This window comes from Anarrhichthys ocellatus, unplaced genomic scaffold, assembly GCF_004355925.1.
Source record: "Anarrhichthys ocellatus isolate YVR2014 unplaced genomic scaffold, GSC_Weel_1.0 scaffold37, whole genome shotgun sequence".
Taxonomy (NCBI): Eukaryota; Metazoa; Chordata; class Actinopteri; order Perciformes; family Anarhichadidae; genus Anarrhichthys; species Anarrhichthys ocellatus.
In genome coordinates, this window is record NW_022280067.1 from 3,831,060 (window position 1) to 3,847,120 (window position 16,061).

At 42.2% G+C, this 16,061-nt stretch overlaps 1 protein-coding gene across 2 annotated transcripts in view; it reads left to right on the forward strand.

The window, feature by feature from the left end:
- The window catches only part of pcgf3 (polycomb group ring finger 3), a 47,149-nt gene that overhangs the window by 357 nt on the left and 30,731 nt on the right, over positions 1-16,061 (forward strand). The gene's annotated exons all lie outside the window — the stretch shown is intronic.

The following is a 16,061-nucleotide window of genomic DNA, read 5'->3' on the forward strand; positions in this document are numbered from 1 at the left end:
GCCCTGCAGTTGCATGCATAACAGGAGTTTTTTTAAGGGGGTAAACGTGCATATTTAACGGTTTAATTTAAATGCTAACCACCGGGATGCACACACGGTTAGCCGGCCCCGGAGAGGACAGGAGGCTCCGGCTGCTTGTCTCGCTGCCTGTCTCGTCATGTTTTTAAATGCTGTTGTTCCTCTCAGCTCAAAAACCCAATTCTTCTTTATCATTGAGCCGAAGTGCTCGAGAAAAACTAAAACCCTGGTCCACCATTAGGCTAACCTCCTCCTCCTGCCGTCCAAAGTTCAGTGTGTGTGTGTGTGTGTGTGGAGGATCTACATGAGGTTTAGATTAAATCAAGACAGAAAGTTGGTGTATTTTCTTCTTCTTCTTCTTCTTCTTCTTCTTCTGGGGTGGTTGTCGCCCCTCCACACTGCTGCTGCAGCGAGGAGCCCTGTGGGACATTGTGTGTGTGTGTGTGTGTGTGTGTGTGTGGGGGGGGGGGACAGCCAACAAGTCTGTGCCTTTTTGATTAGTTGTGTGCATCTTTAACATGTTCAGGACAGGACCAGGCTTCACCTTCTGGGGTTTCCTTTGACTCCTTTGACTCCTGTGCAGACACAGGAAGCTGTGCCGGGTGATCAGCAGGTCACAATAAGAGGTGTAGGAGGCTGAACTGGGCTGGATGTGGTTGTCTGTGTATAGAAAGCTTAATCTCGGCCACATCTGTACCGATATCTCTCTCAGCTAGTCACTAACGCCTGGAGTCCTGTTTCACTTTGACACCTCACGGATGTTTCAAACTTTCTCTGTGCAACATGTGAGAGCACTGATTGTTTGTGACGTCCCATCTAGTTATCACACGTGTGATGTTTGAGTATGAAAACATGTTTCCAGCTGTTAAACTTTTAAAATGAACATTGCATGGTCAGTAAGATGTTGGACTTGGGAGGAGGAGATTTTAGAAGTTTTTAACGAGGTGATTTCACTGCTTTATGGACTTAAAAACAGACATAAATAATAATTCAAAGCCGAGTCTTTTCCTTTTATTCACAAACACGTTTGGAGCTTTGTTAGGAATCATTAAAGTTTAATTTTCTTGGAGATTTGTTCTCATTCTGGTGCAGCGACCGACTTTTTTTGTTTCATAGAACTTCTTGAAAATTCATGTTGAAATATTCTTGCAGCTCTTTCTCTTTTTCTCCCCACTAGATTTTAAGAAAACCAGGTTTGTAGAACAGAACAGATTTAAGTTGCAGAGTTCATTTCGATGCGAGGTCGAGTCTAAAATCTTTGACTTTTCAACCAAACGTAGGCGAACATGTAGCGTAGACGTCTAATATATCTGTTGATCTGCAGCTCATCACATCGATGCCTGCGTGCTCTGTAAAAATGCTTTTTCTCGGTGTGAGGGAAACAACCATGTCGGCGTTTAGTTGAAGCTCGGCAGACGTTCTGTGTATTGACGTTAAAGCTACCTCAGGCTACGTCGATCTGGTAACTGAACCTCCACAACCTGACTAACCGGGTGGGCTGCTTCACAGCGCTTCACTCACATTTTACCTGCTAATTAATTCAAATTTTGTGATATTGAAAGAGCCCACGGTGTGCGAGTGTTTCTCTTTCTGGTTCTGAGAGCTTTAAATCCTTTAACACTACCGTCACATCATTATACCGTCACAGAGGAAAGAGATCCAAGTCCGGCCTCCCCTGGATTGGGCTTCCACTCGCTCTTTTGATTTCCCATAGAGCGTCGATCAGAAGTTAAAGGATGCCCCTCTCTGCCTCAGCCGTGCTTTTCTAATATAAACCGAAAAGAGCTGAACCTGGAGGCTGAAGGACCTCGCTGCTCTGAGTGACGGCTCTGAATGGGACCTGGCCCGTGCCCGAGACATACCATATGATGTGGCTGTTGCATAAGACGGCACATGCCGGCCAAGCCGTATCTTTCATGTCAGGTTTCTGCTGACTTTGCAGGAAGAACCCCAAATGACCTCTGACCTAAAGTTGAGTAACCGCTCATGAGTGTTTCTTTTTTTTAAAACGCTATAGCAGGATTTCTACTGCATAATGACAATAAGGACATTGATTTTGTCCCCAAACGTGCGTCCTCGCTCCGTTTAAACAATCCTAATGGTCCCACTGGGCAGTCACATAAAGCTGCCTCCCCTCCAGGACTGTCGAGCAGAGTGTGACCTCTTAAGGGCCGCTTGATAATGGAAGAGAAGTGATTTTTAAACTACAGAACATGCAGGAAATGATCCCAGACAGCTTCCTAAATGATCTACTGAGTAACTGGAGAATCTCTCTCTGCTACGAGCCGAGCTGCAGATTAAATCCTCAGCACCGGTCTCACTTTCTCCTCAAACATTTGATGAGAACTGAGGAATGATGTTCGGACAATCCAGAATGCTTTATGTCCTGTTAGATTCTGATAGACGTTATTGATCATTAAAAATGTTTGCTTATTTGCGCCTCGCTGGAAATTTACGCCGCACGATCCGACAGAACATGGCAGCGAGTTAAAAACCTCCACAGGGTTTATTATCGGATGTCAAAATGCTGCTCAGCCGTTTATGATTCTGTAATTTAACCACTCGTGTAAAGCTATCACCGCTGCACTCATCCTGTCCTCCGGCAGTGTGACGTGTCCGTCATTGACACTACATTTTGTCAGATCAAGCAAGCGTTCCTGATAGCGCTGACGTTTGAGGGGCTAGAGAGTCCAAAGTCACCAATCAGATGGCAAGTTCAGTGTGCTTTATTTAAAGGATGTACAATCCTGAGAACCAAATACCACGGAGGGAGAAGATGGCTCATTTAAAGGAGAATAAAAAGAAGCTTGGAGTGCTGTTGTGGCTGACTAGCTGGCGTGTTAGCGGTTAGCTCGCCAGGTACTGTACAGTAGTTCGCCTACTAGCCGTGCGAGTTATCACAACGTCACTAAGTTTCTAAAATCGCATATTTGGCATAGACGCGTGGATCAGTCGTGCTGGGCGGCTTCCTGATAGGACGAGGCTGTAAGACATGAAACTTCTACCTAGAAGGGCGCTCGGAGAGCACAGATCTACGCCAAGCCTGTTTCCATCAGGGCCTTAGGCAGTTGGTCTTAGTTTCTTATTTTAATGCTGCATGACTTATTTCCCAGAAAACGAGCACAACTCGGGTAAAGATTTAAAGTGATGCTTTTTGTGTGATTCTGTGAGGAGAAACTCAGTTTTACTTAGCGATCAGTCGACAAAGATTTCTTCTAGTTTCCATGAGTCAAAAACAATGTCTGTATCCGCCATGCGATTTGCATCCGGTTCAAAATTGAATGGGTTCTTCTGTGGCCCATGGGCCACATCGGGTGAGTAGTTTTCCCGTAATCCTGCTGACAAATGGACTAAAAGACTAAAAAAGTAAGCGTAAACATAACCTCCATGGCGGAGGTAAAAAAAAGTGTCTCGACATGTTTTCATTTTGTTGAAATTCTCTTGAACACTATTTAGATCAGGGAACCACTCTTAACTGGCCAAGTTATAAAACCTGAAGCAGCATCAAGAACTTCAAGAAAACCCTCTGAATCCAGAAGTGATGAGTCACTGTTTAAACTGGAGCACATAGAAATCCCTCACTGAAGATGATAACAAAGATTCTGCTCTGTAGTCAGAGCACATAGAATCATAAGAAGCAGCAGTGAGACCAGAGCACACAAGAACACACAATAAACCAGTGCGGAATGATATAAATACACATTAAATCAGTGCAGAATTATATAAATACTAGTGCTGGGCAAGTTAACGCGTTAACGCATTAATTAATTAACGCCGACAATTATTTTATAGCGCGTTAATGCATTTTAAAATTTTTTTTTATTTTGAAAGTCCATTGCTCACTGGCAGCGGTGGAGGAATGGAGACTACTGGACATCGCTGCGGTAAAGTCAGCAGACACTCAGATCTCCGTGGTCAACTCAGCAGACACTTACATGTTAGTGCACCTATATGCTGAAATTCACCGTAAACGCATTTAAACGGCACAGATCGGGAGCGAGCAAAGGACTTTGAAAGTTAGCGGAAAGATTAACGTGAGACAACATCCGGTTTCTTCAGACGGACATCCGGTTTTCAGAATAAGATGCCAACAAAGTATGAATGATATTCACATTAAGTATAAAACATGCTGCATCTCGTGAGTTAAAGGGAAAATACACCTAAATTGTGCGTAAAGTGTCTTTATTGTTTGATCGCTGGGTAACCATCACCTCTGAGTTACAGCATTATATTGATGAACAGTAGAGCTGCATTCACATGCTCTGACTGTCATGAAGACAGACATTTTTGCTGAAACGTGCTGAAACATGTTATTCCTGTTGCACAGCAGTGGAACGTTTCACACACAGTCAGCACACCGAGCACAGATAGTGAAGAGATAGAACTGCTACTGTGTAAAGGGAATACTGCTGTTAAAAAGCACCTGATGTGTTTAAAGTGTTTGCAAACCAAATGTTGTTGCACTTTTGTTCATATAGCAGTACTTTTAAAATAAAAGTGCGCAATACACTACTTTTGAATTCATTATTGAACTTTGCCATAACAATGCGATTAATCGCAAAAAATCCATGCGATTAAATATTTGAATCGTTGCCCAGCACTAATAAATACACATTAAACCAGTGCAGAATGATATAAATAAACATTAAACCAGTGCAGAATGTAAAGAATACACATTAAACCAGTGCAGAAAGATATAAATACACATTAAATCAGTGCAGAATGTAAAGAATACACATTAAACCAGTGCAGAATGATATAAATACACATTAAACCAGTGCAGAATGATATCAATACACATTAAATCGGTGCAGAATATTAAGAATACACATTAAATCGGTGCAGATTATTAAGAATACACATTAAATCAGTGCAGAATATTAAGAATACACATTGAATCAGTGCAGAATATTAAGAATACACATTGAATCAGTGCAGAATATTAAGAATACACATTGAATTGGTGCAGAATGTATCCTCGGGTCAGGTGGGGCCACGCTGACTCATCATCCAGATGAGATTCACGGCCGTGCTCCTGCTTCCACTGATCGTATCTGTTTTATGTCAACAATCTGGAGTAACTGCTCGTCAACAGGTTTGTGAGGATTTAAACGGTCTGACTGGCTTTTATGTTGACATCAGAAACACCCGCCCGACACCGACAACACTAAACAGCCACTGTTCCTCTCTTCTCTGACGTCCTGTCTGCTTTAAGGCTTCTTATTTTTCATTCAGGGAGAACAAGGTTTTTATTAAACGTCAGAGTCTCTCTCCGTGATTGAGGTACTTTTTGGAGTTAGTTGTGCAGCGGCGGGCTGCTAAACAGGAGCCGGTGTACATTAAGTGTACGGAGGCTGAAAGCTGCTCTGGGAGGGTTTCTCTTTGGGCTTTTTAAGGTGATGTAACCCCCCCCATCATGTCTATCTCAGCAGTACCAGTTCCACATGTTGATTATCTGCACTGGTCTTGACTGATTGCAGCTCTGCCTCGTGATTGATTTTGTTTCAAGTTTAAACCTGCACTTGATTGATTGGCTTGTTGCATATAAATGTAGTTTGTGGCTTGTTTAGTTGCTAAAAACATTAAACTGCAGCTGCTCGTTCATGTTAGTTTTGGAGAGGTTGGTAGATACTTTCTTGCCTCTAACCCAGAATCTAATAGGATGTTGTTGAATGCATTAAATGTGTTTACAACAGTGTTTTTCTGTCATTTTTGAGTTTATTTACCCACAGCATGTTGTCCACCAGCACCGGCTCCGAGAGCCAGGAAGTTTGTGTTTTAACTGACAAAATGTGGAAATATTTCACTCAGTATTGCCTCAAGGTCTCTTTATGCCTCCAGGGGGAAAAAACAATCACTTGTTATGACACAAGTTGTTTTAACAAAGCTGCCTTCTTAGTGCAGATACAAATATAAGACTATTGTGCATCACATCTAGAGTCCTGCTGCCCACTCACTCAGCTGAAATGATTGGTGTTGTGGATGGAGAGGAAACTAAGGCGTATATGATTCATGAAAGTGGAATTTGAGGTTTATCAGGAGACGTTTTGTCACCACCACTATTGTTTGGCTACGATTTCACAATCTCACCTGGTCTCCTGCAGTGTTCTGGGTGTGAGAGGCTCTCATGAAAGAAGCAGACAATTTCACAGGTCAGCTTTTATTTAGCAGCCTGTCAGCTGTTTGATTAAAAAAAAAAACCTGGTTAAGGGTCAGCGAAAGGTCTTTTGTTTCACACCAACGTCTCCTGAAAGTCTGCAACACGGAGACGCACAAGTGACAGCAATGTTCAGCGTCTCCGTCGGGTTTAACGAGCCCAGAAAGCCGTTTGTAAATGAACGTCGGTGGGCCAAATGAGGAATTAATTACTGGCTCGCCTCGTGCTCGGCTCGTACAGTAAATGAGTAATAACTGTCATCTCTGGGCCCGGAGCCCACAGTTTGTGGTTCAAACTGGAAAAGCAAGATGGTTCACCAACAGAGCCCACGTGACGGCTCGCTGCTCGTTGCGTTCTCCGAGTTGCAGCAGGTTTCCTCTCCACCGAAGGACTGAATGTGTTCAATGTGTTCACTCTGAGGAACGGAGATCATCTGTTTGTAATAGTTTAAAATGATGCAAACGTTTTTTTACACAATGTAGGCCGTCTGACATCGACAACAGATGAGGGTTTAAGAGTACAGCAGTCATTCGGTGGAGGGGGTTGTAATAGATTACTTGATTTGTCACGTGTTTTCTATGGGTGAATGATTAAATAGGTTTTATTGTGGACAAAAGAAGCAGATTGAAGAGATCATTTTGGCTTCAGGAAGTGGTGATTACATTTCATAGACTGAATGAATAATAAGCTAATCATAAGAACTACCGCCAGATAAATCAGTGGTGACATCGAGTGTTTTTTGTCTGCGTTGTCTCCCTCCTGCCTCCCTAACCATTCGAAGTGACCTCCACTGACCCCCCCCAATCCTCTCTGGCCCCTCGGGGTCTCTGGTGTCATTATCATGGAGGTCAGCAGGCCAAGAGCCTCAGAAGAGGACTACTCTCACCTGAGGACTTCTCTCTTAACGGTGTGTGTTTTGCATCAGTGACGGGTGTAAGCCTTGGAGTTCTTAGATGCTACACGCCAATATGTAAAGATCAATACTACTGTATGAGGACCAGTTATGATCTGCAGTATTTTCATATTTCAGCTATTATCTCCTGTTAAGGAAAGCTGTTCTTGTTTGAACACCTGGTTTATTCTTCTCTGGTGCACAGGAAATGTGTTGTGTGTTTTAAATAGAAGAAGAATTGTTGCATTGCTTTACGGCATAAAGTGAGAATGAATTAGTTTGATCAGTTCCAGTTGTAACGAACACATTTATTCCAGTTCTTTGTTCTACGTGTAAACCTGTTCGTCATTGTTGGCTGTATTTTGGATCCACTGGGTTGGATTTGGTGGGAAGTCAAACTAATTGCTTTGCGGCACAAAACGGCAATAAATTTACTTTACAGCTGAAATGATCCATCAATTAGTCCAATAGTCTGTCAACAGCTAATTAAATGTCAGTTATTGTGATCGTCAATTGATTGTAAGACAATTCTGGAAACAAAATGAGCTGCAGTCGGCTTCCTTCTGTAATCATATCTCAATGACAGTTATTTAAATATCGTTGGGTTTTGGACGGTCAGCAACACAAGTCATTTAAAGATGTCATTCTGAAAATGATAAGAAAAAAAGATCAATCAAGTAAATGATCACATTAATAGATAGTGAAAGTAATCGTTGTCGTACTATTTAACATTATTCCGTTCATAGTGTTTGTTCTTCTGCATAGCTGTCACCAGTAAAGGAAATGAAGGGCAGCATCCTCCTTAAAAACAGGAAGTGAAGGCCGTAAGGGAAATGTGTTTTGAAAGACCTAAAATACAGCATGTAGAGGCCGTGGCTCAAAGTTGTAATAGGTGATAGTGGGTGGATAGTGAGCCAGATTAAAAAAAAAACATCCAACCGAAAAAACCCAGCTCATTGTTGCCAAGAAAATCCAGACCTCCCTCAAAGGCCACTCCCCCAAATGATAATTATTAACGTGAACAAATCATAATGAATTTAATAGGGATTGTGGGGTTTTGCTCGCAGCCAATCACCACGAGCATTTCTTTTTCGATTTAATGAGACGATCGCCTTCCACCTCCCTGCTCTGCTGCTGCTCATGTGGCTTTAAGCGAAGCACTGAACTCCCGGTCTCCCGGAGAAGTAGGTGTCTGTGGTTTGACTGGGTGTAACTGTAAAGCAGATGGATGCACGCTCGCCACACCTTCCCTGAGTAAATAACAGGGTTTGAATGGTGCATCGCTGAGGCATTGTCGGGGTAAGTGGCAGGTGGAGGACTCAACACTCAGCTCACCAACGAAGTGACATTTCTGACAGAGAGCTTTCTCACAGGCCTCACTTGTTGCTACAGTATAAAGGCTTGATCTATGACAATTCATGATAATATTCAACATTAAAGCACAAAGTCAGGACCTTTCAAACTACATCTAAACTCTCTTTTATGTGATAAAAGGCTTTTCTCCACCAGTCAAACTCTTGTTTCAGCCCTAATCATGCTGTTGTGAGCGCTGAGCCTCAGGACGCTGTCTGAGAGAGAGAGCACCGTGTAGAAATCAGACTTTAATTTGTGTGTTTGTGAGGCTGTGATGAAAGCACCCAGCAGTGTAGAGGCAACGTGTTAACACTGTGGGTAAATGCAGCCACAGTCACTATAACAATCTTTATTCAGGTGTTACTGCTCAACAGCGATCCTGAAGCTGGTCTATGTGCAGATACACTTATATTCGTGGTCCATGTGCAGCATCATCAGCACCTGATCGGGTTTTTTGTGTCTGCTTTTAAGACGCCACCAAGTTTATTTTGAAAAGACTGTGAGCCCGTAACGAGCAGGAAAACGCACATAAAATGAAGAGTAACTTTTCGTAAGATATGAAACCAACCGTATAATGAGCACATTGCAAAGCCTATTTTTGTCTGAATTAATACTTGAGAAATGAATAGTATTTTAATTAGGAACTTAACTGCAAAATGAACAGTATCAAGTGACTTTAACATGCGCACATACACAGAACAGTTTTATGTAAGTACACTGAGGTATTGAGTTGGTACGTGCTTGTTATTATTTTAGATGAAACATTAAGTTGTGTTTCACCATATCTATCGATACTTTCCCAACATTGTCATGTGCTGCTCTGATAAGTTGCTAACGGCAGACGTTCAATGTGATTGATCCGTTGAAAAACCTCCCGACTCGTTTCATATTTCTCCTTTGATTTGTGATGTAGCGCCTCTGCTTGTTTCCCCCCCGAGTCAAGCCTAATGCTGCTTCATAAAAATGTGATAACTCCTTTGATGTTGGCAATGAAGGCCCAGACTGCAAAAATTACACAACCATGAGGTGCTGCACTGCCTCACTCCTTCTCTCTGGATGCTGCTTCCAGTCAGGCTCGTCTCCTCGCTGCTACAACGACAAAAGCGTCTTGTTTTTGTCTGAAATCAGAAATGTGTGTTTAGAAACGGCTCATGACGAGGTCCTGACGCTTCATGACACCGAGGGGTTTTATCTCAGATGTCCAAAGCGTGTCCTGGACGAGCAAAGTTCTGCAATCTTTACGACGCTTCAGTCAGAGCCACAACTATAAGTTTAATATCTTAATTTTCCTGCATTACAAGCAAAATCAAACTCAAAAATCTAAGATTTTAGATTCATAAATGCATTTTAACAAATGATATGTTAAATATGGTTACATAATATTTACACTGCAGCATTTCCTCTTTTTAATTCTGCAGATTTACAAAACATCTGTGGTTGTATTATTCATATTTTGCCTTCATACGTACATTATTTGATGTGTGAATCAACTATTTCCGTACAGCCGTCAAGGGTGGAAATATTTGTTTACCTTTTAAAATTGTCCATATCTTTATCTGCCACAATATTTCACCAGACAAGAGGGTCGAGCTGGGTGACTGAAATATTGGTTTGATGATATTGTTGGTTTGATTATTGGTGCTTTTACAAATTAAAATCATGAGATTTTTGATTAATAATCATCGGTAATGTGGATTTAAGTGAGTAAAAGCAGTTAGTAGAACAGTCTGGTAACACCAGACTACGATATCCAAAATACATCATGACATCGATATAATATTGATTTATTGCCCGGCTTTACAAGAACATAAAAAGAGACCAGTTGGGTCTGGTGAGGTCCCAGCCCCCGCCAAAATAAAGCACCATTTGGTGACTGCGTGTGGTCCCCCAGGATGATTATCCGGGATAGAGAAGAGCTGCTTAGGATCTTGACAACATGTAGCAAAGATTACTCCGCTGCACCCAGAGCCTGGCTTACTGCTGGGACTTGAAAAAGGGAGTACTTGACATTTGGGTGAGGAGACAACGGGCACATTCAGTCCTCCGACAGCCTTTTATTTAATCCACTCGTCTCAGTCGGCTGTCTGGAGGTCGACGTAGTAGTTGACTCGGGCTCATTCATGTTTCTCAAACAGCTTTTTAGTTACTGCTATCAACCCATCTGCCTCGCCAAGATAAACACTGAACTGTAACACACAATAATTCTGCCTCGCTGCATCGTAATACTTTAGAAGTGCAGTGTGATCCGGCTGCTTTAATACCTGTGGTGCTGCGTGTTCTGTAGATTACACAGCCTTGCATTTTGGGGAAAAAGAAGGTGTGGTTTCTTGACAGCTTCATGACATTTTGTGACAGTTGAAGAACATTTTCAGTCGCGGTGCCAACAGAATTTCTATGAATACAGTCATTTGACTTTCTTGTTATCTTGTTTTTCCTTCACTCTGGGAGCAGCAGTCAGCTGTGCTCATTACATTTATTTAATGACTTCAAAATGACTCTTTGTTGGTATCAGTACTGCCTGTCGGATTGCGTTAAAATGCCAAAATGAGTTGATGGCATCGTACATCATAAGTCCCAAACTTCTATGTCTAAGGACGGTTATATTCAGAAGAGCTTATCAGTGTTTGCAGTTAGAGAAGGCTGTTGCTGTGGTAGGTGTGGTTGATCACGGCCCTGCTGCTGAGCTGTGAATATGTTGAAAACCTAACATTAGGGACCAGGCCCTCACTTGTAGAAAAAGATCCATAATCTTCCAGATTCATATCTATCCCTCTATCTTTCTGAAAAGTGAAGCTAAAGTGCCGTAAGCCTGCATTCTCTAACAGCCACCAGGGGGCGACTCCTCTGGTTGTATAGAAGTCTATGAGAAAATGACTCTACTTCTCTCTTGATTTATTACCTCAGTAAACATTGTAAACATGAGTTTATGGTCTCAATCTCTAGTTTCAAGTCTTCTTCAATACAGCATGATGTTCATTTAGTACATTATGGTCCATTTAGAGTCAAACAGACCATAAAGCAGGGGATGCTTTAGGGCGGGGCTACACAGTGATTGACAGGTTGCTACCCTACCAGAGCCCTATATGGCATCTCTACGTCACTCCTCCCCGCTGGAGTCTGAGCTGAAGGAGTTTGTCGTTTGTCTTACAACTTCAACCGTTTCACAGTGTGTTTTCAGTTTATGAAAGTTATAACTTTTTAGGTTGCCTATAAATGTCTTATTCAGCGTTCAGTTGTACTTAGCTCCGCCCTCTCATCAAACCAAGATGGCGACGGCCAAACGTTGACTTCTTATATATCTGCACTAAAAAACCCGCATTTAACGCTAAACAAGTATTTAATTAGTTTTAAAACTGTCATCTTTGACATTTAAAAAGCAGCAAGGAAACTCCTTCACTGCGACAGCCTTAACCCGTTAATGTAGAACGTGTTGATGAAGCCTAGCCTGTTAGCAGATTCACAGGAGCCGTTTCATTTGCTGTGGAAACACTCGGCATCTATCCCTGAGGATATGATGCATTTTATGTTTCCACTAGCAACTCCTGTTTGTGTGGAGTAAACTGAAGAGGAGTCATGTGCAGCGTTGCAAACTAAAATAGATTCAAGTGAAAAATCGTACTAATCAGTTTAATTGACGGGTGATCTCTTTTTGAAAGGTGCTGCAGAAACAACACGGCTACATATGTCACTTAAATCAAAACAAAGGGTTTCTTATACAAGCTGTTAAAGTGGTTGTTGTCAATGTTTTCATAACGATATATCAAATGTGAAAGGGGTCACTGGTAGTGATTATTAGTGAGAATCATCATGTGATTCTGCAGCTTCACGGAGCTTTATAGTGAGTTTCAGCTCATAGTTTAGCAGACTTTACTGTTTTGGTCAGTCTCAGTGTTTTTGGGGAAAAGCTGTAAAACGTCAGTGCACACAACCTGCTCAGACAGAACATAGTGGACTTAGTGGTGCATTTAGCAGCTAAAGACACAGATACTATCTGCTTTGCAGGAGAAATGTCTGGCAGGATTGATTGAAAATGAATGAAAGTGAAATCTAGTCATTTGAATAAGTCGATATAAGAAAACGTAATTACCAGGACTTGTTGGAAACAGATGTGGCGACCTCGGATAAGTGACATGAAACGGTAGTTTGAGCTTTTAAAAATGGTCAAAATAGGTCCGTGCACGTTATCCAACCGGGTTTCACAACTGTGCTCCTGACCCGAGGTTAATGGAGTCATTTCTGTTCTCATCAAAGTGGCTCATCTTTAATGTGAAGAGAACCAGTCAGGAGGAACACTGGTTGCAAATTATATTCAAAGGTAACTTAAACTTACCAAAGTAAGTAGGGGTGTGAATCCTTCGGTATCAGTTGAAATCAGGATCTACTGCAGTCTGTTGTGTGCGTAAATAGGCGGTGTAGCAAATTCTGGCATGAAAATAAGTGAAACTTATTGTCACGATCAGGCTTTGCCTTGTGTGTTCTGTGTCTTTGTGTAACTTCACCCTCCTCACTCTACCTGTCAGCCACTCCCTCAGCATCAACCTAACTCCCTTCACCTGCCTCTAATCAAGCACTCCCTCCTCATCAGCACAACTCCCCTCACCTGTTCAAACCACTTTATAAACCCCTGTCTCTCACACACTCACTGCCAGGTCATTGTTCATACCGACACGCCCGCTTTTGCTCGTCCTGTTCCCGGTTTCCCAGTCTGCCTGCCCTGCCTCGTGCTGCCGGATTTCCCCCCTCGTCTCGTCCTTGGATTCCCTGTTGTGTTCGTATTTCATTAAAACCCTTTTCTCACAGCATCTGACTGTCTGCGCTTGAGTCCTCATCATGCCCCGTGACACTTATGGAGTTTATAATGAAGTCAAAAATAAAAATGCTACATGAATATAATTGGTACGCTTAGTCTAGCTGCTTTTTCAGATTAATTTGCCAATTTCCCAAATAAAAATTGCACGCAAAATAACTAGTTTTTTGTGTGATTTATTGAAAAATCACCCAGTAATGCTTGACACTACTTTGTCTCGGTGTGTTTATTGCTGTAGCGATATCTAGGTTTTTAAAAGTTGTTTTTTGGAAGTTATGAATGAAGATAATAAACTGGATTGTTATACGGATTAAGTTTAACACTTTTTTTTTTCTTTTTTAAATAACACTGGCTTTGAGCTTTGTCAGACATAAAATCCAGTGATAAAGGTTCTTGTGTAACGGCTCAGGAAACAGCTTGAGCCTAAAAGCAACATGAGTTTCAGACAGGCAAGTTAGACACTAGTCCAAATTTACTCCGTCCATAAAGGCTGGCAATGGTTTAAAACCAGGTAGAGGTGAGATCTGGCAAACAAATCCAACAAGGGGCGAGTTGGAGGAAATCAAACCGGCAGAATAAAGGCTGGAAGGTCTTAATGCAGACTAAACCAAGAGGACATGAGCTGGTTTATGTGCTGAAGGACTAATCAGGGAAATGGGCAGCAGGTGAGTGTGTGGGAGGGGAAAGGAGGGAGTGTCTGGATCTGTAGTGATAAACACAGAGCAGGTAAAGGATGAGGATCTGAAAGTTGACCGTAGAGCTCCATCGCAAGATAAACCTCTTTAAAGTGACCGGGTAAAGTAAAGAAGCTCCACTCTTCACATCTGAGCTCCAGTCCACGCTCATATTGAACTACGTTCACAGATCTTGTGTTTACTGCGTTGCTCAGCTTTACCCGGTGTACGAATGTTCAAAAATGGTCGCGCACATTAATTTGTCTCTAAAATGTCAGAAAGAATGTCCACCATGACTTCCCAGAAGGTGACGTATTGGAATCGCTTGTCTTGTTTAATACCCAAAGATATTTCTCCTTCACTAACATAGAACGAAGAAAAGCTGCAAATCCTCACATTTCAGAAGCAGTAAGCGGAGAATATTTGACAGTTTGTCTTGAAAAATTGCGAAACAATCAACCGATAATCCCAGTTTTCTGTCAATTGAATTGTTCCAGCTCGATTGACTTTAGATAAATATATTCTCCAGAAAGAATCAAACTTTACTCGTTCTTCTGGAAAATCACCGGTTAGAGATTTACTTGATTAATTCCTATTCTTTTTTTAAGTCTAAACTTTTTTTTTTTTACGAACAACTATAATTGACAACAAGGCACCAGACTAACTCTTTTCAATCGTCCCAAAGTCAGTATTACTGAGCAGAGCTAGAAAATACACTTTTTGTTTCTGTACATTGTCTGTTGAAATTAAGAAAATGTCAATGAATGATGGATTCCAACCACTTCCTCTCTTTCTTTCCCACTGATTTTGAACTTTACACAAAATGAAAGTTCTAAATCTTGTCAGTGTGATCAAGACGTCTGGATGTTTACTTGTCTTGTCTCTGGAAGACCCAAAGAAGTACTCGAATTTGAGTTGAACAGAAGGTGCAACAGGGCTGAAAAAGTGCAGTTTTTAAATCAAAGAAACAAATATACCCAAAAGAGACCCTGTAAAAAAGAATAGACTGTATATAAGATGTGGACGTAGTCATTGTGACGTCACCCATTGGTTTGTGGACTGATGCTTTGAAGCCTCGAGTTTGGTGATTTTGCCGTTGCCATCTTGGAATTAAGGCCGTTGCCATGTTGTTCTTTTTGCAGCCAATGAACGGAAGTTACCATATTTTGAATACGGAGGAGGTACGTAGTGACGCCGTATACTACCTTCACTTTTCAGATAGAAAGATGGATAGATATGAATCTGGAAGATTATGGATACTTTTCTACAAGTGAGGGCCTGGTCCCTAATGTTAGATTTTCAACATGTCATTTTCTCATAGACTTCTATACAACCAGAGGAGTCGCCCCCTGGTGGGCATTAGAGAGAATGCAGGTTTTATGACTCGGCAGAACCGGAGATTGCCGCCTGTTCCTAACATCAACCTTCTAAAATGTATGCGTGAGATCAGTGTTATACAACCTGCCACTAACCTGATCCAGGATAAAGAAGAAACGTTTATCAAAAAGTTGCCACCTGGGTGTATATGTAGAGCAGAAAACAGCCAGGAGGTTCAGTTTGTGGGGTCTGCTCTAGGCATCAGCTTCACCGACTTCACTCCTGGCCTCCACAAGCTGAACTCAAAAGCTCAATTATTCAAGTGTTGCTGCTTCTTGGCAGCGCGTTGGGCCTCCTGGCCGGCTGCAGTCTGCTTCTCTTTGGAAGGCGTCTATTGTCTGCACGATTCCCCCCCAGGCACCCGATCCCTGCTGGAGGATTGAGGGCCATCAAACAGAATTAAGAGGAGACAATAACTGTGTGTGTGTGTGTGTGTGTGTGACGGCACAGCGGATGTGTGAATGCTTATAGTTCAGGCAAACTCTTGTGTGTTTTTCTTTTAGTGTGTGTGTGTGTGTGTGTGTGTGTGTGTGTGTGTGTGTGTGTGTGGCCCAGGGGAGTGTGTGTGTTTTGAAGTGAAGCCAAAGCTCCCACCACAAGAAGAGGCCTCTCCTCTGTCCACTGATGCCGGCCTTCAGTGTCCGTCGCTCCAGCTGGCAGCCAATTTATACCGAGGCCAAACACTCCAATCCCCACAGGCGGCCAACAGGGGCTCTTTGTGATGCCAGAGAGAGTTTGTGTGTGTGTGTGTGTGTGTGTGTGTGTGTGTGTGTGTGTGTGTGT